We start from the raw sequence: 24,426 nt of genomic DNA, 5'->3' as shown, positions 1-24,426 counted from the left end.
AGTTTCTCCGCTGGCTTGCGTTTTACCGGTAATAAGCAAACACACACGGTATGATAACCGTGCATTTTAATACCACGGTATACCGTGAAACCGGTTACCGCTGCAACCCTAGTTGTAGGTAAATCTCAGCTGTTAGTTTGGTTGTTAAAGGGAGTGGTTCACTGTGGCCAGATCCTGAGATTCTAATTCTGCTGTCCGTAAGGTAATTTATACAAGTGGAAAACATTTTTAACAACTGCCAACATGACCAGCTCAAGTTCAGGCCAAAAGCATGATGTGCATTATGTGTAAAGAAGTCCCAACAACAATCAGTCCTAACAATCAGTCCTACTAGTACCTCTAGCCACAGATAATGACACAGCACATACACAATCCTGACTCCCAAAAGTTCCTCGGCATGTCAACCATACACACATACACTGCCTGGACAAACAAACCTAGCCAAAAAAAAAAATCCCAAAGATTCTCAATGAGATTAAGGTCTGGACTATGTGGTGAACAATCCATTTGCGAAATTGATGATCTCATGCTCCCCAAATCACACTTTCACAACTGAATCCTGACATTATCATCTTGGAATATGGCCGTGATCATCAGGGAAGAAAAAATGCATTGATGGAATAAGCTGGTCTATATTCAGTATATTCAGGTAGTCAGCTGACCTCATTCTTTTAGCACATACTGTTGCTGAACCTAAACCTGACCAACTGCAGCATCAAATCCACATCATTTACTTACTCTATTTACTCCAGGTGGAGACTTTTTATTGGCCAGACAGGGTAATATACAAATATACATACACACACAGTCACACACACATACACACAGCCTTTCAGCTTCTTTATAATATAGTGTTTCCTTTAGGAAATCCATCATATCTAGCTATAATTATTTTAAACAAATATAAATAAAATAGTGTTTTAGTAATTTTGCTCCCATCTCTTATTATTGTTAAAATGAAGATTAAAATGCTAAAGATAGTAAATACAATTCTATTTTTATTGTCCAAATAAGCAAATTAGCTTATTATGATGGAATGGCCAACTGATGTAAGATCATACTGAGGGTTTGGGAAGTGTAAATTTAATGTAAACCGGTAGAATAAACCTAATTTGCATTTTATATTATTTTATATTTTTATTTGTGCAAAACTGTTATTTGTTGAAACACAGTACAAGCCAAAAGTTTGGACACACCTGCTCATTTAGTGTGTTTCTATATTTCTTTATTTACTTTATTTTCTACATTGTAAATTAATATTAATCTACATTGTAGAAAATAGACATGAAATTACGTAGTAAACAAAAAAAGTTCTTGTCCTCCGCAATTGTCTGACCTAATCGTAACTGAGATGGTGATTTGAGGTGATCTGGAATAAGATGGAGCTTCACAGCGTGAAGGATAAGCAGCAACTATAGTTCAGCACCTCCAGGAACTCCTTCCTTCAAGACGCTGAGAAAACTATTCCAGAAGACTCTACCTCGTGAGATTAAAAATAAGATTCAAATACTAGAAGTGTGCAGATCTGTCCTCAAAGCTAAAAGTGGCTACTAAGAAGACTCTAAAGTATAAAATATATTCTAGTTTAACACTATTTCTTTACAAAATAATACTGAACTTATGTATACCTTTAATGTCTTCAACATTAACTTTACAATGTCAAAAAAACATAAAGAGAAAGAAAACACATTGAAAGAGATAAGGTTTGTCCAATCTTTTGACTATCACAAGCTTACAGTAAAGCCTGTAATTGTAATGATTTTGTGTGTTGATGTTTTGCACAAATTTAGTGGTCTTCATTTAATCTCTTGAGTGATGTTAAATATAAGTCTTGCATTTAATTTTCCCATATCGTCCATTGTCTATAATTAATGATTAATGTAGCCTTTATTAAAGTAAATAATGAAATCATTTTCCTAACCCACAAAACTATTACTGTGTGTGTGTGTGTGTCAGTGTCAGGGGAGTGATAAAAGAGTTATTACTCTTGGATCGGGCTCAGGAGTGTGTTGGAATTTAAGAGCGAGTGTAAAGGGGAGTTCATGCCCGACATTATCCCCCACAGACCTTCAGCAGGAGAGCCTCAGGGCTGCCAGGCCTCTGGGTTTCACCTCGGCTCCAGCGCTGGAGATAAATCACATTTATGTTTATTAATGGGGCTGTCCGTGAGAGGAGAACAGGCCCATCAATAACACAGACTGACAGAGGAGGAGAGAGCCTCTGCAACCTCCAAATGACTTGCAGATTAAACTGAAGAGTGACATCACAGTTTTAGTTTTAGTTTTACTTCTTATGTAAGTAAAATCATAATGGTTGTAGTCACTGTAATTTGATGCCAAAATAGTTTTACATTACAGTGACATCACAATGGTGTGTCTTTATTTATGAATGAACAACAAGTTTGAAGAGTTTGATTAACGACATCACAGTAGTTTCAGTAGTTTTCTTTGTTTTTCGTTAAGTTTTAGTTGTTTTCAGGTAAACAGGTGGATCCTCTGAAGGAGTTTATCTACAGAAGTCTGTAACCTCGAGATGTCTTACAGCTCAGCTCAGGAAGACGCATACACACTCACCTGTAAATTTATACATTATAAGACTACAGGTGTGTTTTAACATCATTTTAAACCAAAGAGTTTCATTTGTGACATCACGGTATTTGTGTTGTGCTGTGATGTCAGTAATGTAACTTCTTATGTAAGTAAAATCATAGTGGTTGTGATTATTTGTAACACTTTTCAGTAAGATTCACAATTAGCATCACATACAGAAATAATAAAAATGGTTAAAAATGATTCAATAATATCTCAACTTATTATTATTATAATTGACACTAGTTATAACATTATTAAACATTACTAAATTGCAATACTTTATTAATGCAGTAAATAATGTTCAATCAATCAACCAACCTTTATTTCCACTCAGTAATACATTCAGAGTAACCCTTATTTTTTAATGCAGCCGAGCATTCACACAATTAAAGAGAAAATAAGTTTAAATGATAAAAACAAGCAAACAATATAAGATTGAATTAAATAGAAATCAAATAATACAGAATAAAAGGATATGCAGACTAAAATGTAAAGCAATAAAATAAAGATTTAAATTATTATAATAATAAAATATAAACACAATGAAAGAAATAGTAAAGTAAAATAAAACCAAAATTATATAAAAGGTAAATGATGGAACTACAATAAATAATAATAAGAAGTTAAAAAAGTATAAAAATTAAGAGGATGAAATAAATGAAATAAAAAGGTAAAAGGCCAAAAGTAAAACCAGTAATGAAACAAATAAAAGGATAAAACTATTAAAATTAATAAAAGGGCTAAGAGGTAAAACTAGATAAATTAGATAAAAAAGAGAATTTTGATTTCCATTCAAGAATATGCAGATAAATTATGGTAATCTTGTTTTAAATACAAATTCAATTACTTTTTTCCTTTTAAAACACATTATACAGAATATTTGCTAAAAAAAGGACCATATATTAGGACACAAATTTAATTATTTAGTTCTTTTTTTGTGACAAGTATATCTGTTCAAAGGTTTTTGGAGCTTAATCATGATCACTTAGGGCGTGTAGTTGTGTAGTAGTGTCATGTGAGCAGCAGAGGGAGCCAGCATATTAACTACAGGCTAACACAAGCCCTAATAGAGTTGGCCTGATGCAGCTGGAACAAGGTTACATCCTGACCATTACAACTAGTCTTTAATTTTCTCTAAATACCATTATTTACTACAAAAAAAAAAAAAAAACCTTAGTTGTGTGACTTTTAGTAGTACATGCATTCTCCGTTTTTACAGAGGATCCATATTGGATCCACAACACTGTCAGTCCAACTTGGTTCCAGTAAAAACACAAGTACAAATGCATTCAGAGCCCACACCCACCTGGAAGCCACCTTCCCACTCTCCACAGTAGGCTACGGTTACACTACAAGCCACATTGCTCGAATCTGATTATTTTCTCAGATCAGATCTTGAGGGGTCACATTCACAAAGGTAAGTGACCTGTATCTGTGTGTAAAGTGAACGAATCTGTCCCTGAAACACCTCACATGCGCACTTTGATACATGTATAAATGTCGCCTTCTTTACCAACAACAACACACGTTATATTTGTTGCATGTTCATCGATCGGATTTAGGACCACATTGAAGTGACTCAAATCTTATTTTAAAAAAAAATGAAGGTTTGGCACGTTCACATAGCCATGAAAAAAATCAGATCTGAGGCACACTGAGAAAAAAATCTGATTTGAGTCACTTTAGCCTGGTAATGTCAACGTAGCCTTCGAGTATTCGTTTGGGGAGAAAATGCTCAGATGTCATTTAACATGTCTGTTTACAACCCTGTTATTTTTCCTCCTAATGAAACACGCTTGCATTACTAGCAGGGCTTGTAGGACTTCCCATAGATTTAATATTTTTTTGTGACGTTTAACTATTGTGTCATCTCAGCACAGCAAGTGAGTTTGTAGCTTTATTATCTTTTAGCTGGATTAGCTTCGAGCCACAACATTATTGGTTAAAATAATAAAATTGTGTGTGGTTTAGTTTTTGAGCTACCATAAGCTTTTAGCCTATTATGAATCCCTGTTTGCTCCCCTGGCTATACTTTTCTACCTTATGGAGAAACTGTCACTTCCACAGTTACTAGGCCTGTTCAAAAGTAATTCCCATAAAAAAGGGGGCTAGCGATGCCGCTGGTTGTGACATCCAACAATAAAGCATTGAAATGCTCCTGTATTCAGACTGTAGTTGCTGGGAACTCTGAACCTCCTCCAAATAACCCCTCAGTAACCTCCCCCCAGGTTCCCGCCCATGGCTGCTGCAATGTAGAGGAATTGTTGACAAAGATGCTGTGTTGTTCAGGGGTTAGTCCTCTGTGAATGAGAATATCGATCACATATTGTGGCCCCTACATAGTTTGGCTGAGCAGAGACATTCTACTGCTGTTTCAGGGCTTCTGCTGATGAAACGGATTGAAATCTAGCTGATGCAAGGCCTGCGTGCTACAGTTGGTCACAATAATGTCCATTTGCTTCGGCGAGTGAAGCTACAGAAGTGATGACAGTTGGGAAAACGGTAAAACGGGGATGTGGTGCTGCTGGGAACATCAGGCTGAGTGAAGTTTACACGCTAAATACAAACTAATATAGATTATAGCTTTTATTTTATTCTGACAGACGTAATGGGGTCTTTCTCTTATTGAGTTCATGGCCTAAATGACCTAAAGTTCTTGCTATAGTGGCAGAAAAGAGTGATTAAGTGTTTTCTAGGGTGCCCCTTCAAGCTATAAATTATGATTATGTGCCTCTAGATCATTAATAGTTTGATAATGTGTCTTAATAATGGGTCGCCCAACTGCTCCTTGGGTCTTCTATGACACCCACAGTGTCCTAAAGGGTGCCAAGGGGATGCAGTGCTAAATAAGGTTCTCCTACACATAAAAAAAAACATGGTGCTGCCCAACCAGTAGATTATATATAATATGAGGCCTTTTAGTTTGTTTGATGGTAACTGTATTTGATAGTACACAACAAAGTACATTCTTTTCAGTGATGGTACAAAATTTAACTTAAACTTCTAAAATGTCTATTCCATCCATTTATGTTTTTAGTTACAGCCACGCCCAATCTGTGCAAGCCCCATTTCATGAAGTATGTTCCCTTTTTATTTTTCTGCCCCTGCCTTTCCAATAGCCCCTGGTTCTAAGTCCACCACTGGTTACAATACATTAAATACTTTTAAATATATCTAAATTTACATCTCAGATAGCAGCTACTTAGCTGCTGTGCACTATAGTGGACAGCAAGATTGGCCAGCAGACTTCATCTGATGGAGGGATCTGTACCTACTGTCTGTGACCATTCAGCAGATGAGGGAGGTATGCTCAAATAATAAGGAGTTTTGTGCTTTTATCACAGTTAAGCAGCTAAGCATGAACTAGCTTATTCGTGTTTTGCCATTTAGCACAAAGTTACACTACAACAGCTAATGTGCATAAAAGTGACAGAGCCCTTAAACGGCCCATTCTGAAAGGGACTGAAACTGTCAAGGATAGAGCTGGTGAGATCTTTAGAGTCTTACTGTAAGAGTGATTTTCTGCAAAGAACTTCATGAACATATTTTGTATAGCGCATAGACCTATTTGTGTACCTAGTGTAAAAAGAGGTATATAATGTCAAGTCAAGAGGTCAAGAGGCTTTTATTGTCAGTACAACTGAGTACAGGTACACAGTGTAGTGAAATTACGTTCCTCCGGAACCATGGTGCAACATAGAACAACAAGCAATAGACAACATAAAGTGCAGGAGTGACGACAGTGCAACATGAAACTATAACACTAAGTAGCAATAAATACAATAAATACAAAAGACAAAACAATTTAAAAGACAGGACAGTGCAGTACCGATAAGGTATAATAAGTGTATAGTGAGGATAAGGTGCAGAGATGTGTAACATACTGTAACATATAGAACATAATCACAGCAGTTACTGAGGTAGAGAGTTTATAGTTATTGAGAGTGGCAGCAAATATTGCTGATAGGAATAAAGACATGTCAGCCTCTGTGTGCTGAGTGGGTGTGTGTGTGGGTGAAGTTCAGTCTTTGTGTGTAAGGGGGGGGGGGGGTTCAGTTCAGTTTGTGTGTTGGGTGTGTGGTGGGTGGGGTAAGGTTCAGCTCTGTCTCTGTGCGTTGAGGAGTCTGACTGCCTGGTGAATGAAGCTGTTGCAGAGTCTAGTAGTGGAGGCTCGGATGCTCCTGTATCTTTTGCCAGAAGGCATCAGAGCGAAGTGTTTGTGTGAGGGATGAATGGGGTCGTCCACAATGCTGGTGGCTTTGCGGATGCAGCGTGTGGTGTAGATCTCGGTGATGGAGGGAAGAAGTCCCCTTTGAAAAACAATCAACATAATTACAGTATAAGCCTGCAATATATGCCTACAATACAATATCCACAAAAGACCCTATACTGTACAAAAAATGAATTTATATAAAATGGGTCTCAATATGAAACAATAATGTTCATTTGCTCCAGTGAGTGAAGCTACAGAAAGGATGGCAGTGGAGAAAACAGTAAAACAGGATGTTGTGCCACTAGGAAAATCAGGTGCAAACTAATAATGCAGATTTTAGCTTTTATTTTGTTCGGCAAATTTCATCCAGCTTCTGTTCAATCTTGCAGTTATTACTGCCTGTTTCCTTTACCACCTCTTCCTCATAAATGATGCAGAATCTGAGCTATTTATCTGAGCCATGTAACGAGATTACCCAGTAACCGGGGCTTTTGCAGAGCACTGCAATTTTCACTGAATGCAGAATGCTTTCAGCCGGCAAAACAGGAAGAACAATAGGAGTAGCAATTGTTTTCAGGAGATGAGAAGCCATGAGAAGATGCAGACCACCCAGCTGCCTCCACCAAGCAAAAAAAAAAAAAAAGAGCTCGGTTTGCTTGTGTGTGAGATTGCTGCTGCCAAAGAAACTGGTTAAAAATGACAAAAAGAATCTGACGTACTCAGTGAACTTCAGCATGAACTGCATGCTAATCAGTGTTTTGTCCCCGGAGGAGAGCTCCACGACAGCATGCGTCGTTCTTGGATATTAATAACTCATTTTCACATGGGTCTCTTATGAAACAATATGCCATGTCAGGGTATCTAGTGGGAGAGTATGGTTTATTTTTTGGCAGCAAATGCAAGCAGCTCGCATTTTTATCCCTTTTTCTCTAGATATTATTTTATAAGTCATGCTATGTAGACCCACATGGTTATGTGCTCAGCTGTTAGGAATAGGAATACATTGTACCGTCTGAACCACTGGAGAAAAAGTGAGCAATGAACTATGAATCCTCCTCCAACATGTTTGTCAGGTCTATTTTAAAATGCTTTTAGTGACTCACAATACACCCAAAATGTAGGACACCTCAATGCAAGCGGCTGTGTTAGATCATTCCCTGGATCCTAGAAAACACACCACTGATGTTCCGCAAGCTCAAAGCCCCATCCACACACATCCAAACCATGCAGGCAGCCAGCAGACGGCCCGTTACTGGCAGCAGACCAGAGGGAAATGATCACTGTTTCCTGCTTAATCTGATTTCATCTCGCTTGGGATTTAGCAGAACAGAGCTACAGTAGGTGTTCTGTTCAAGGCCCATTAAATACCAATGGCAAATGAATCATGCACTCTATATAGACCCCACATGCTTTCAGTGTTTATGAAATATAGATAGGACTTTATACACAGACAGGATATTATTATTAATACTGTTATTTATACTAATCTGTATAAATAAATGTGTTTTTTTTTTTACATGTATTATGTATGTATTATATTGTGATGTCACAGTATTTTATAACCAAGTGGCACAGTACGGTAAAGTTTTCTTACATTTACTCAATATTTTTTCAATTGCACAAAATACATTTTTTTAATTTTCAGACACATCTTAAAGGAGAAGGAAAGCGCTAAGCGATTTATCGGGGCAAATTATGCCTTGTGTCACCCAGTCTGAAGGGTGTTTGGACAAACTGGTAAACTGTCTGGATCTCGGAACGCTGTGGGAGAACGGAGGTGTGCTATTCATTAAAGGTAAGTACTTTTTTATCATGTTTAAAACCTAGTGTTTTAATTGAAACCACTAAAATAATATAATAGCATTTTACATTCATTCTTTTATTTACATCTAAATATCCACTATAAAAACTTGCATCTTAAGAAGAACAAGTGCGATTAATCGCAGTTACATCACAGAATATTGTTAAATCGATTGACACCACTATTTATTACTAATACTAGATTTTGAGTGTGAAATTTACCATATACTTCATTGTTTGAGTATGGTTAAAAAGGACAATGTTATCCCACAATGCAAGGCAAAACAGAAAGGGAGGCGGCCTTCATGCCTAAAACAATTGTGGATAACGATGCTGGTGCAATGCAGACAAACCAAGTCTCCCTGAAGCTGCTGGAGTCTCCCGCATTTCGGTAGTGGCTCCCTGATGCCCGCGAGTCACATATGTCACCGGGGAAAGGACGCACACCAAATGACAAAAGAACTTTTTTTGGGTATTTTATTCTGATGTAGTTGTATTTAAAACAATACAAATAAAATTAATACACTGTAAAACACTAACTTAGAACACAGTACAGTATTTGGTAGTGGCACTAATTACAGAAAATTAATACCATTAACAGAGCTATTTTTATATTTGTTTTTAAGCTCACCTCGATTTACTCAGCTTTACTCAACAAGATTTGAGCATTTCATCAAGTGAACTTGGACAAACAGCTTCTGTAACCCAGAAAAATACAAGGCTTGACCACGAGGAGCACACTACCCCACTGAAACAATGCCATCTGCCCGCATCTGGTTGTGATTCATTCAAAATACATGTTTAGAAAGGCAATATAGGCATCTACTACTGTTATAGGCCAACTAAACGTTATATTGTTCAGTATTTCCTGATTTTTACCTCTTATTTCATTAGGATGGCTCTGGATGGATCCTAAAATGAAGCACCACCATGCAGCTTGAGCCTCCTTCTCTACCATGCTCTTAGCTCCTCCCTTTCCTCTGACAACACTTCTGATTGTGTTTCTTAAAGTTACAGACACACATTTTAAAGGTGTATTCTCAATTCACCACCTGGCTACACATATAATCTCCCGGAATTCAGAACGAGTGCCCCAAGAGCACACTGCACACAAACGTGCACACAAGCGACAGACTTTTTTTCTCTAATCGTGTGTGGGAAGGAGAGAAAGAAAACAGAGAGGGTTCTGATTGGCCTGTTCTCTGCAAAGAGTCTATGAGACAGCCAATCAGTTTTTAGTGTGGGCGGGCAGTGTTTTTCCCCCCTCCCGGACGGGATTTGTTCAGTGAGTGAGAGAAAGCAGAGGCAGGGCCTTCCAAAAATAAAAAATATAAAACTTATTTCACCTCTGAATACTCTAAAATTAATTAAAATAAAAGTAAAGTTTCGTTATCCTTTGATGTGTGTGCAAGTTTTTTTGTTCGTTTTTTTTTGGCGTGGGGGAGGGGGGACTTGGGATGTCTGGCAATGGTAATGGCGGCTGGATAACTTTTAATCACATTCAAGTACAGTATGTTGGCATGCAAACGGTTCATCACTTGCTGATAATATTAAACTTGTTACTACATTAATATTTTGTGTACTAACCTTCCAAACCTGCACTATTAAGTTTAGTGTATAGTATTTACCTCAAAGTTTTTATGTGTAATATGCAATTGTGGCACAGCATTGGTCTTTGTCTAGATGTTCTATGGTAATCTTCTTGGAAAAGTCTTGCACTGATGATAAACTGTAGGGGCCAGGTTCTAATAACCTGGCAGATTTTGAACTTTTGTGGCATGCTTAAAGCCTAGCTGTTTTCTTGTGCAGTGGTATGCTGCCAGAAAGGTCCAGACTCCTGTAGAGCGGAGACGAGTTAGTCCTCCCTGACCAGCAGCCTTCTCCACAGGGAATGTCCTGGTCCAACTTCCTCAGGCCTTTAATGTCCTGAGGAAGGTTATGAGGCCGTCTAATCCAATAGAACTCTCTTTCCTGGTGCCTCGTCACTCCATCTAGATCCTCCTAATCCATAAAGCGCTACAGCTGTGTCTGTGTGTTCGTTATTATCAACAGTGTAGGCTGTACAACTGTATCCTGTACCAATGAATGGCATTAGAACCGCAGCACAAAGTGTTCCTCACACAGCCATTATACAGTACAGTCTTATAAATCAAGTAATGTTTTCTATAAACTGAAGGCCAGGCTAACACTGTCATTTTCAGAGGATGCATACAGAAGTCTGTGTACAATATATAACCAGTAGTAAGTTATCAGTCAAAACAGGAGCAACGTGGTTTGTTTTGTAACTGTAAACCAGTGTTTTCCAGCTTCAAGATAAGCTGTATGTTTTTCTGCATCTGAGCCATACCATTATCTAATTATTAGCCAGTTATCCTTCCTGAGCTGAATCAGGTGTGCAGCTCATGGGGATCTACAGGACTGTAGCTGGGTAATACTGCTGCAGGCTGCTGACTCTTTACATTATTATTTTGTGTGTAAATAATTAAATCAAACCTCCCCATCCTCTTACAATTGGGTAACAAGGTTTTAAATATCCAAAATAAGCAGTTCTATTCCGTGATTCTACTGCGCACAATAAAGCAGGCAATATGCTTTTATCAATAGTTATATGCCAATAAATCATACATTCACACATCCCCTGTGTTAGTCAATGTGTAGTCAACCCACATAATAGTCAATATCAATATGACGTGCATTTTGTGTCTGCAGAATGTTTGTTTAAATGAAATACATGTAAAGACATTTTTGCAGATTTATTCTGAATAGACACATTACGGTATATACAGTTGGGGAGGTTGCCTTATCTACAGTGCTGCATGGTTAAGTTAAATAAGTCTGGTTAAGTGGTTACATATAGCACAAAATAACTTCCAGAGAAGATATTTTATCACCAGGATACCAGGATACCACCAAAGACCAGATTAGACCATCTAAAACCATCTAAGTGTAAGTTGTATTTCATTTTGGCCATATGTTGAGTCATGCTGATCTAGTGTGGTTTTGGTTGGTAATCCTGATCAGTTAGTATGGTCAATTTGGTTATATTAGTCTGTCTTGTGTTTTTTCCTTTTTTAGTCCTTTCTGCTCCTGTCCTCTGTTCTCAATTTTTTGTTTACCTTCCCATGTGCTTCTTACGCACATTGCTCTGCCCTGTCATCTGTAAGCCCCCTTGTCTCATCTGTAACCCCACCCCCTTGATTCCTGCCCTAGGTGTTCCTCATGTCTTCGTGTATATAAGCCCCTTTGGTTGAGTGTTCCTGGTCAAGTCTTTTGTGTGCTATGTTTGCTGTGTGTTCCATGTCAGATTTGTTTGGTTTTAGATCTTAGTGTTTATCCAATTTTTCTGTTCCTTATTTTCTTATTTTTGTTTAATCTGTGTTTTGTTCTTGGTAATTTACTTATCCCTAGTCTTCTGTATTCTTGTTTTGCGCTATTCCTACATGTGTTTTCTTTCTGTTTTGCTTATGTTTATTTTGTTTGTTTATTAACGTTATATCTGCTTTTACGTCTATCTGCCTCAGTCAGTGACATAAGACAACACTCAAGTCAAGTCAACACTCAAACAAAGGGACTTATATGCACAAAGAGGGTAAAGAATACCTGGGGAAGGAATTAAGAAGGTGGGGTAACAAACAAGACAGGAGGGATTACAGATGTCAGGGCAGAGCTTAGGTGGAGACAAGACCAAAAACAAAACAGAGCCATGTGCTCAAGAAGCACATGGGGAGAAAAACAAAACAAAAGAACAGAGGACAGGAGCAGAAAGGACCAAAAAAAGGAAAAAAAAAACACAAGACAGACACAGGCTAAGGTGTGACACCAACATGATCAAGCTTGATTATTATGTTTATTTTGCTTGGTCCAGTTAATAACATTTGTAAACCAGCTAGATCATCAAACTCTGGTTAAGATATAAGCTGGTCAACCAACTTAATCAGTTTGATCATTTTGAGATGGCCATGCTGGATTTTTCATCAAGATATACTCTAAACATTTGGAAAGGGAATTTAGTGTACATGTTTAGTGAACTTGTCAGCTTAAAACAGATTTACAGGACCTTTGACATTTTGACCTCAGACAACCTTGCTCTAAGAATATATTAGTAAATGTATTTGATCATTAAATATGAGAGGTGAGCAGTACACTGGTAAAACCTTTCAGGGACATGTTGCCAGATTTGTTACTTTATAAATACACTACCATTTCAAAACATCCCAATTTTTGCCATGTAAGTGCTTCTGGAAAATCTGGAAAACAGACACCTTCTGTTTCCATTTCTACACCTTCAAAAGACTCTTGGAAACTGGAGAAAACTGGTACAGGAAGAGTCAGGTGTGGCTGACCCACATGGAAATACATTTAGCTCAGTCCAACATTGGACTCAGTCTGAGTTTCAGCAGTGAAAAGAAGAGTTATAAGTCTGACAGGTAAAGTGCAGTAATAAAGTCATTGCTATAATGAGAAAATAAACAGTTTGTCTAGGTCATACATCACTGCCACTGGACTACTAAAGAGCAGCTATCACATTCATCACAGTCCACCAGACTGAAAATCACACTACTCATTTATTAGTTCAGTGGGTTTATGGTTATGGTTATTGCGCTCTACAACAACTCATTTAACTCAACAATTAATTACCAGGCTTGGTAATTAGGTGTGTGTGTGCTGTCCAGACATTATTGGGATGGTGGTCCACTCTCACATGGGTGGATCCACCGCCAGAAAAAATATCCAGACAAAAGCAACTCTGAGGACAAAAACTGATCACTGAGGAAAGGAAGGATGCGGAGGATGCCTAGAACAATTTGCTGAACAACATTCCTTCTAGATGAAGGAGCTTGCATTCAAATTACTTATACTATGTTGTGGAAGGCAGCAAATATAATATTTTTAAGTTACTAAGGAATATAACAAACATGCTTTGTATTTAATGAACCTTTGACACCAGGTAATTGACTACAGTAATGAGTTAATTAGTGCTCCATGGACCTAATCCCCAAGGATCTGTGCTGGACTTAAGCCCCTCTGGGACCAGAGCTGGACTCTACATGATCTCAGCATTGCAGATCAGTGGCTTTAATTTAATCAGGTAGCAGCTTCACCACTGGGAATAAATAGGTCAGGTGTTGTCTATTGATGATTACCAGTCACTAAAAGCAGGATCCTTCCTATGTTCTGACCAGCCACACCCCTCTTAAAATGATTGTGCAAGGATTGGCCTGAGCTTCCTTTGTTCACAGTTTTTTTTCTCCACCAATATTGGCATCTGAAATACTGATCGGTTTATTTATTTTTTTATTTTTTATTTTCTCCCATTTTCTCCCCAATTTATGTTGCTAATTGTCCCACCATTCAGCTGCTACTTAGCCCCCATCACTGGTGCTGCCTCCTCCGACACATGTAAAGCCAAGCACCGCCTCTTTTCAAACTGCTGCTGATGCAGCATTGCCGAGTAGCATCACAGCGCGCTCTGAGAAAATCGCAGCGACTCGGTTCTGATACATCAGCTCACAGACGCCTTGTGCAGATTGACATCACCCTTTGGAGTGATGTGGGGAGAGAGCACCATCTACCCACCCAGAGAGAGCAAAGCCAATTGTGGTCTTTCAGGGCTCAGGCAGCCGATGGCAAGCTGCATGTCAGGGATTCAAACCAGCGATCTACAGTTGAGAGTTGCAGTGTTTTAGCCTGCTGGACCACACAGATTGGATTATTGCGTGTTACGCCCAAAACACACCCAGAATTAACTGAGACAATTAGTACATGCCTTTTGGATGTTTCGAGCTGCACAAGGCATAGATTTCCCGTCGTTATGACAGCAATGACATGCCCTAAATAAATCAAGCTGTGGTGTGTGGTGACATACACACACATATATATATATATATATATATATATATATATATATATATATATATATATATATATATATATATATATATATATATATATATATATATCTCATCACAAAATGGGGTACTGTGGGTTTTAAAGCCTAGTTTCAGTAGTGTTTACAGTAGTGTGTAGAAATTGAGCTGTAAACAAAATAATACCTGTAATATTAAGATAACATTGTGAGGCTGGAGGACTTCTTGTAGTCAATCAGTGTTGTATTTACCAGTGTTCTTAACCGCTGGTAAATGATAAAATTGTTTTGACGTTTTTGCATCCTGGAGGCACTATATTTTCATTTTACTCCTGTTTCTCCAGTTTTATTGCTTTAAAGACTAAAAGTAAATATATTTCTACTACTTTCACTGCACAGCTCACAGCACCTATACCTTAAACATGGCGCTTTGGTGATATTGTACGTAGTAAACTCACGTGACTGTCAACGACCGATTGGCTGGTAGTTCACAGAAAGACCCACCCAAGATGGCGGCGCGTTAACACGCAGCGGCCGCTCCGGGTCCATTAAATGGTGCTTTTGTGTTACTAATTGTCGTTTTTTCTGTTTATTTCCTGCAAATATATGCATCGGAACACCCGTGCACATGTTCTACCACCGCCAGACCCTGCTACAGTGGAGAAACCAGCCAGAAAACACGCTACCGGACGAGGTTCTGCAGACGCTACTTGAGCTTAGCCTGCTAAGAGACCCAGGCCGCCAGCCCGCGGTGTTTCCTGACGCCGGAGCCCAGCGGAAGTGCCATCGCAAGTGGTGCGAGCGTAAGCGGAAGCGCGGAAAGAGAGCCAGGATCCGCGCGAGGCTAAAGGCTAGTCCTAGCCGGCCGGCTATACCATCGCTCTTTCTTGCAAATGTCTGTTCCCTTGACAATAAACTGGACTACATCCGACTCCAGCGAACTACCCAGCGTGAGTTCAGAGACTGCTGTGTTTTGGTTTTTGTGGAATCGTGGCTTAACGACAACATTCCGGACAGCGCCATTCAGCTAGCCGGGCTAACCGCGTTCAGAGCCGATAGAAGCGCGGCTCTATCCGGGAAGACCCGCGGTGGAGGCGTGTGTGTTTACATCAACACGGAATGGTGTAACAACGCTGTGACTGTCGCCAAACACTGCTCTCCGCTGGTGGAGTTCCTGATAGTCAAGTGCAGACCTTTTTATTTAGTACGGGAGTTCTCCGCCGTGCTAATAGCTGCTGTCTACATTCCACCCAGCGCTAGCATTGGTGCTAATGCTAAAGAGGCTCTGTGTGAACTCTATCGGACTATCAGAGATCTGCAAAACAAACACCCAGACGGACTGTTTATTATCGCCGGAGATTTCAACCACGCAAATCTCAAGTCAGTGCTCCCTAAATTCCACCAACATGTGAACTTTGCAACGAGAGGAGCGAGCGCGCTGGAGTGGCAGGGCATCCAGGCAATCGCCAACTACAGGACAATGCCACCGTCCTGTGAACGTGATGCCTCCCTCCCTGATGCCCTAAACAACTTTTATGCACGGTTTGAGGCACAAAACAACACGATGGCGAGAAAGACCATGCCCAAGCCGGACGAGCAGGTGTTGTGCCTGACTGCAGTGGATGTGAGGAACACTCTGCGCAGAGTCATCCCACGAAAAGCTGCAGGACCAGACAACATCCCCAGACCAGCTGACAGATGTTCTCACGGACATCTTCAACATCTCCCTGTGCAGCGCCACTGTCCCAACGTGCCTCAAGTCCACCACCATCGTCCCCGTGCCGAAGAAGTCCACAGTGTCCTGCCTCAATGACTACCGTCACTTACACCCATCATCATGAAGTGCTTCGAGAGGCTAGTCATGAGGAACATCAAGACACAACTGCCCTCTTCACTGGACCCCCTGCAGTTTGCGTATCGTCCCAATCGCTCCACGGACGATGCCATCACCACCACCCTTCATCTCTCCCTCACCCACCTGGAGAAGATGGACACTTACGTCAGAATGCTGTTTATAGACTTCAGTTCAGCATTCAACACCATCATCCCACAGAACCTCACCAGGAAGCTAAGCTCGCTCGGCCTCAACACCCCCCTCTGCAACTGGATCCTGGACTTTCTGACGGGGAGACCCCAGTCAGTCCAGTTCGGGGGCAGCACCTCCAGCACCATCACACTGAACACGGGGGCCCCCCAGGGCAGTGTCCTGAGTCCTCTGCTGTTCACCCTGCTGACTCATGACTGTGCTGCAAAACACAGTTCTAACAGCTTTATCAAGTTCGCCGATGATACAACCGTGCTGGGTCTCATCACCAAAGGCGACGAGTCAGCATACAGAGAGGAGGTGCAGCGGCTGACAGACTGGTGTACAGTCAACAACCTTCACCTGAATGTGGACAAGACAAAGGAAATGGTTGTTGACTTCAGGAGAGCACAACACACCCACTCTCCACTCAACATCGACGGGTCCTCTGTGGAGATTGTTAAGAGCACCAAGTTCCTTGGTGTCCACTTAGCAGATAACCTCACCTGGACCCTGAACACCAGCTCTACAGCCAAGAAAGCCCAGCAGCGTCTCTACTTCCTCCGGAAGCTGAGAAAGGCCCGTCTCCCTCCACCCATCCTCACACTCTTCTATAGAGGGACCATTGAGAGCATCCTGAGCAGCTGCATCACTGCCTGGTTTGGGACCTGCACCGTCTCTGACCGCAAGACCCTCCAGCGTATTGTGAGGACAGCTGAGAGGATCATCAGCGTCTCTCTCCCCTCCATCACGGACATTTACACCACCCGCAGCATCCGCAAAGCAACCAGCATTGTGAATGACCCCACTCATCCCTCACACGAACTGTTCTCCCTCCTGCCTTCGGGAAGAAGGTACCGCAGCATCCGGTCCAGCACGACAAGATTCTGCAACAGCTTCTACCCCCAAGCCATCAGACTCCTTAACTGCAGAGACTGAACTGATGTTTTTTCTGTACATGCACACACACTCTTACCCCACTTACCCCAGAAAATGGAAAGCACTAAAAACCCTACTACCTCACTGGACTCTATTGCACACTGTGTAATAGAGTAATTACTACCTCACTGGTCTTTTTTGCACACTGCAAAATTTGCACACTGTCTTGTTATGTATTATTCTTTGTCTGTATGGTGTTGTATTGTCTGTCTGCACTTTTGTACTGTTGCACTATTGTTCTGTCTACACTGTGTTTATGTGCACCATGGTCCTTGGAGGAACGTTGTTTCGTTTCACTGTGTACTCTGTATATAGCTGAAATGACAATAAAAACCACTTTGACTTTGACTTGAGTTCACGTTTTCCACCAATAGGCCCCGCCCCCTGCACTACTATTGGCTCAGCGAGGGTTATGTTCTAGAGCGGCAGACGGCTTGTATTTGTAAATATCAGCAATATCAACTCTAACAGCCAATTGAAGCGGAAGTGGGCGGGGCTTGTCGGAATACGGGTGGGGAAAACAGTCCCGCCCTCCTCTCAGCACCTTCACTGCTGTCCGCGGCTCTCTGTGTGTGTGGATGCAGCTGAGCGGAGCGTTCACCACGCACGAGCTTCAGAGCAGCGGAACCACCATTATAATAACAACACAAAAATAATGTCCAACCCAACGATACGAGACACGCACAGCCTCATCTGACAACCCCCGACCACACCGAGTCTCAGCCACAGCCTCCTGTTCACCGGTGAGTGCGCGTGTGTTTGTGTGTGTGATTCAGATTTTTGCATCAATTCCAGTATTGCAGTATTAGTGTATCAAGCCAGTGTAGGATTCTCATTAATGCACTGAACATCTGCATTTTTCCTTCATTGTCGTTGGTTTTATCATTACTGCTGCTGCTGCTACTGGAAATGAACCAGGGCTTGGCTGCAGTGAACTGCCTAAATAAATATGCCATGCATTTTGTAGCACTAAGGGTGGTTCAGTGATGCTGCTAGCATTGCACAGCATTCTGGCACTTCTTCACTGTGGTGCAGGCTTGGTGTTTTTCCACACAGCTGATCTGGTTCCTCTCCCTGTCCTCTGGCTCTGTGTCTTTTTTGATCTTCTGTGATCTTCAGACTTCACTGTCACTTACTTCTGAAGAGCATTAATGCACGTGAGATTATATATTTGTCATCATGTTCTACAGAATCATCATGTGTTGTTGAATCCTGTTGAACATAATGAACTCAGCTGGCCAGTCCAGCAGCCCATTAGTCATGCAAAGATCTTCAGCTCTAAGCTTGTCCATGTTAATTATAGGCACACTGGTGCAGTAGCTTACTTAGGAAAGGAGGGTTCCTGGGAACTAAAGATGGCACAATTACCGTTATTCCTTATTTCTAATATTTTCCTTTGAAAGCTACTGTGCTTTAATATAAGCGTTTTTTTTTTTACATATTTAACATTAAGAAAGACTGTCACCTAACAGATATGCATCCTGCATATCTATAATAAATATGAATAAGACAATAAGAAAATTCATCACATTACCTGACACACTCCTAGGGCATCACTTAAAGATCAGTTTAAATAGCGAATGTGGTTTATATCAGACCATGTTTATTAATAACAGTGTGTTATCTACATAAGCAAGTTACAGAGCAAATTTTCCAGTGTTAAATTGGCACAGCTAGTGTTAAATTAACATTGTAATTGAACTGAATTGAGTTTAACACTACTACTGTTGATTTAACACTGATACACAGATTTAATGTGTAGACTATATCCTACGTATGACAAAAATGGCAACTTTACAGAATTACAGTAATATTGTTCAGGGGAGATCAAAGTAAAACAGTAAAGCATTTCTATTAATCTATTCATCATAAAATTTGTTTCATAAAAAGAACCAAGATTTCAGATTTAAATGACATCAAAAACCAGAAATGGACATATATTCTATTGAAAAAAACTTTAATTTTGCATTACAATTTCCAAACCTTTCTTATGTGCATTAGAATTTTGTTTGTGATTGTGACATATCTAAACAACATGTTTTAATTATCTGTCCTGTATTGTGTCCTATTTAATGCAGGTATTTAGGGCAGTTATATACTTGATGTTTACCTCTGTGGATATCCACAGTCATATCAGAATATTATGAACCCCTTCTTGTTTATACTCTCGTAATCCACTGATATTGCTTCATTGTATCAGCTTTACTGATCATGAAGCAACACTTTGTAGTTCTGTAATTTCAGAATGTAATCCTTCTGTTTCTCTGCATACTTTATTATCCTTCTTTTATTCTGATATTCATATTCAGTGGACTTCACAGAGAAGGTATTATTTATGTGGCGGGGGTGGGGGGGTCATTCTTAGCACTTCAGTAACACGGTGACATGGTGGTGATGTGTTACTGTGTGCTGTGCTTTGTAATTTGTGTGGATCAGACACAGCAGTGCTGCTGGAGTTTTTAAACACTGTGCTCACTGACTGTCAACTCTTTTAAACAGCCTGGCTTGCTACTTCACCTTGTAGATGTAAGATCAGAGACAGAAGCTCTTCTGTTGCTGCGCAGTTTGTTAGTCCTAGTCTACCAAAAGAACTCTGTGATTCCATTGAGGCTTGTAAGGACCTTGGTGCTTTTTAGTGAACCAGTCTTTGTTTGCACCAGTTTTAGAGGAACAAAAGAAATGTTACAGAATAGAGGGAGTTGCACATGGCTCTCTGTTCATGTTAAAGAACCTACAATTCTTTGGATCCAGCTGGGAATTAACTTTTCAGTTTCCAGAAACTATTTTTTAAAATTATGTGTGCAAACCAGAATGGAGCCTGTTCCATGTTAGTGGAAATTAGCTTCAGTATGTGTTGGTTTTACTCTAGTCCTTCATCAGTTGTCACATGACATTACCCACTGGGTGCTGTTATGTATGCCTGTATGTTTCTGGTTGGTACACTGTTCTCAGTCAGCACTCAAACTGAGGTGTTTAAAAACTCCAGCAGCACTGCTGTGTTGGTTCTGCATCTCATGAACGTGTTATGTTAATGTGCACAATGTACAGCCGTGATGACCACACATGCATGTACTGAAAAGCTAGTATATTGCAGAATTTAGGCTAAATAGATGGATTCACACTATTTGACACCCCCTCTAATGGTAAAGTAGCATTCAGCTACTTTCAGTTGCACAGATTGTGACAGAGATGTGCATATGTGCAACCTAGAGAAGTAAGGTCAATAGAATAGGACTCTATTGAGCAGATTAACCATGTCTAATAGCAGGTGTGGGCTAAAGGGGTGCAAAGCCCCTAGCAGTAAGCTGTGGCACAGTAGAACTGTGTTCTCTGGAAGGACAGTGCTGCATCCAGTACTTTTGAGATAACCAAACTAAGGCTCTTGTTGCTGAATGCACTCAGCTCATCACAGCAGTACTCCAGAATCTAGTAAAAAAAAAACTTGTCTGGACAGTAGAGATAGTCTATCCTTCTTTTACTTGAGAAACTATCTTTTAATACCCTTAATTTCAGATAAAAACAGGGAATGAGCTTCCATTGCTTCCAAGGTATTTAAGCCACACTTTTCCATACAAAATCAAATGCAATGTAATGAATGAAACTATTGCTTTTTAACTACAGCTAGGGAAGAAGCCTGTTTTTCACATTTGTTCCCGATTCGGTTTGCCTATTCCAGTAAGCGGTGGATAGTTAGTTGGGTGGTTTTATTGTGATTCTGTTGAAGCTTTAACACAGCATGATGCTTGTCAGGACGATGGAGTGTTAAACACTACTTTACCTCCTCACATCTCTTTTACACCCTTCACTGCTCTAACTACGCCATCCATTTTCTGAATTCTGGGGAAGGAAATGAAAGAGTGGGATTTATGGAGCGGATCGCCGCCGCCAGACTGTTAGCCGCTGAAGTACTGATGGTGGGTCAAAGGCAACTGGAGGTTTAATGGGCCGAGAGAGCCTTCGGGTCAGGTAGCGTCTTTATGAATCTGCTGCCTAAAGGCTGCGCAGCTCTGTGTCGTTCAGGGCCATTACAGTGGGTGCAGGGGCTTGGCACTGAATAGCCTTAAAAGAGGGGCTCTGCCAAAAATGAGATTTACATAGTTTTCTCCCTTTCACCTAAATGTAGTCAAGCAGCCAAAACATATTTGCCCTCTGAAGTTTCGAGATTTTTGTAGTCTTGGAGTGAAGCTATCAGTCGTCACACACTTGCATGGTATCGTGGAGCTGTTCATTAATCTTTAATAGTCTTTCTTATGTGGTTTTGAACACTGTATGTCTTACATATATACATGTAAACATAGTGCACTTTAATCCACGCTTCTAATAAATGAACAATAAACAATGAGCAATGAACCTGCTGGCACCATTCCAAGCCTAATGCCAGGTATAGGCTAGAGCGTTCACTGGAATGATGGTGTGCCATCCAAAACTTTAGGAATGAGCTGGAGAGTTGTCAACTTGACCCCCATTAATGCTTTTTGCACTGAATGCAATTAAATCCTAAGAGTAAAGCTCCACAGTTTATCTACTAGCTTTTTCTGAACCAACAAAAGCAGGATAAATTCTCATGATATATCCTTGGTTTTAAAAGCAATATAATCATTAAATTAAAAAGTGTCCCAATACTTTTTTCCATACAGTGTAACTGCGTCACAGAGCGTCAAAACCACATGTAAATAAACTTTGTTAAATACAAACAGGCTGGAGGCGATTAGTCAAAAATGTATCAAAGCAGAACTTCAGGACTTGCAACCAATGTAACCTTATATAGATAAAACAATTGAACAGTTTTGAATTATCTGTCAATGTAGTTTCAGTTTTAGATTAAATGTTTAAATAACATCTATCTGTGCTATTTTATATATGAATATTAATATTTTAACTTGTATATTTTATGAAGTATAGTATGTAGTTTCAGTTTTAGATAAAATGTTTAAATAAAATCTATCTGTGCTATTTTGTATATTAATATTTATATTTTAACTTGTATAATTTATTTTTCAAACTACAGATATAAGAAGATTTTGGCAAATATGGTACCTGAGATGACAGCGCTGTTAGCACTGTTAGCCTAGCATCCTGTTGTAAACAAAAGAAGCACCATTCACATATAAAACGTGTCTTGGCTGACTGACTGCATCCTGAGTCAGTGATAAAATAAGTTAAACATATTTTTTGCTCAGCTATTCCTTTAAAATCAAGTGTTTTATTTGCTCTAGATGATTGAATTTTGTTTAATGTCCCTAAGTACTTCATTGAGAGGCTTGTATGGATTGCTGTGTTGTTACACTCTTATGGCTAAGCTTTGAATACTTGCAAGCTTCGTAGCTCCCGGGCAAAGCTAAAGAACACTTGTGTAAACTTCTATTACTTGTTAGCTACATTAGCCTCATAGCTCCAGTAAAGCAAAGTAGCACTTTAACTGGCTAGCCTTGCAGTTACACTGCCAGACATAAAATGTATAGTTATTTATTTTGTGAAGCTAAGGCTAATAAAGCTAACAATAAGCTAATAGAGGTTTATAATATACATTCTCAAAGAGCATGTGTTGACTTCATGCTTATAATTTCACACTCTCCTCAAACTGTGTGGAAGAATTTAGTAATATATTGTTAATTAATAAATGAGCTTATATTTCTTCTCTGCTTAAAATTCCATCTCAAGGATACATTTAGAATTTTGTATTAAAAAAAAAAAAAATAAAAAATAATAATGTACTCGACTCTAGGTGGAATAATTAAAGTTTACTTTTTGTACTTATACTTACATTTTTACTTGCTTAACCTGTATTTTATTATACTTTGAAAAAAGTAGCCTTTTTTTGGCAATATTAAGTTTTTACTGGTGATGTACATAATAAAAAATATATGTGCTTAGTATTATTTTAATATACTGTGCTTTTTATGATAAAACTATACTTTTACCAGGTGTTTCCTAGGAGCCTATGTTTCTTGTATGAAACTGTACGCCAGTGAAATTTGCTACCAAAACATTCATTTTGTGTTGACAAATTAAAACTGTCGTGATAATGAACTTTTATGTGTTAAAATTATACGTAAGAAGTTTACTTTAGTTAGTTTAGTGTAGTGGGTAAAATAACTCTAACAGCTGATGGTTGCAGCAATGAGATTTTTACCAGTTTATGTACACTCCTTAAAATGAATGTGATGTTAAATCTATATTTTAATCACACTTTTAATTTTTAATTTAAGATTTTTATTGGTCAGTTGGACAGTTTGCACAAATATACTCAAATTGTATTAAATAGTGCCAAAAATAACATATGACTCCTCAGTATAAATATAATACAAATTTATATAATTTTAATTACAAACAAGTAGTACACAAACAAGTACAAACTAGTGGTTCCAAAATAACATAACTTAAGTACCGACCAATGTCAGCATAATTTAAGTATACTTTTTTCACAAGGGAAAACAAGCATAACCAGCAAGATCTGACCATGCTCTATTTTAGCAGCAAGGTTGTTTGCTAAATTAGCCTGGTACCTCTAGGGCAGAGTAATTAGAGGAATAATAGTAATAATTGCTTGTTTTGTTATTATTCACACTTGCTGTAGGTCATTACATGCTGATTTAAATGTTATAAGCTGTTGTGCTGAAGTGTTTACTTACCTCAAGCAAAGGTCAAAAGTCCTGCGCAAGTAAATATCAAAACCTCGTTCAGGGCCTGAGAGAAACACATCTAAACAGACAAACACCCCACGCACCGAAGCACAGAATAAGCAGAAAAAGGCTGAACGTTAAGAGTTTGTTTTGTCAGTCACACATATTTCCTCAGGTGGCCTGTGTTGGCCTTGTAACACACGGCCCACACACACTCTGAGAATCAGGGTGATGCTGTTTCTCTGAAATATTTAATAGAACTGAAGAGGCTCCTACAAGTGAGAGTAAGCTGACAAATGCAATTGCCCTGACCCCCGGGGAAAGGCCAGCGTCTGTCCTCGATGTTTCTTCCGTATCCAGCTGCCAGTGCA

The 24,426-nt window shown here is 39.5% G+C and overlaps 1 protein-coding gene across 9 annotated transcripts in view; it reads left to right on the top strand.

Moving 5' to 3' along the window:
* Nucleotides 1–17,985: 17,985 nt before the first annotated feature.
* The window catches only part of rims3 (regulating synaptic membrane exocytosis 3), a 107,798-nt gene continuing 101,357 nt past the window's right edge, over nucleotides 17,986–24,426 (top strand). For all 9 annotated transcript variants that reach the window (XR_007438501.1, XR_007438500.1, XR_007438495.1 and 6 more), the window contains exon 1: nucleotides 17,986–18,175. The gene's annotated coding sequence lies outside the window, so the exon portion shown is untranslated. The remainder of the gene's footprint in view (nucleotides 18,176–24,426) is intronic.

Source organism: Astyanax mexicanus, chromosome 3, assembly GCF_023375975.1.
Source record: "Astyanax mexicanus isolate ESR-SI-001 chromosome 3, AstMex3_surface, whole genome shotgun sequence".
Taxonomy (NCBI): domain Eukaryota; kingdom Metazoa; phylum Chordata; class Actinopteri; order Characiformes; family Acestrorhamphidae; genus Astyanax; species Astyanax mexicanus.
This window is presented reverse-complemented; position numbering and strand designations above follow the sequence as displayed.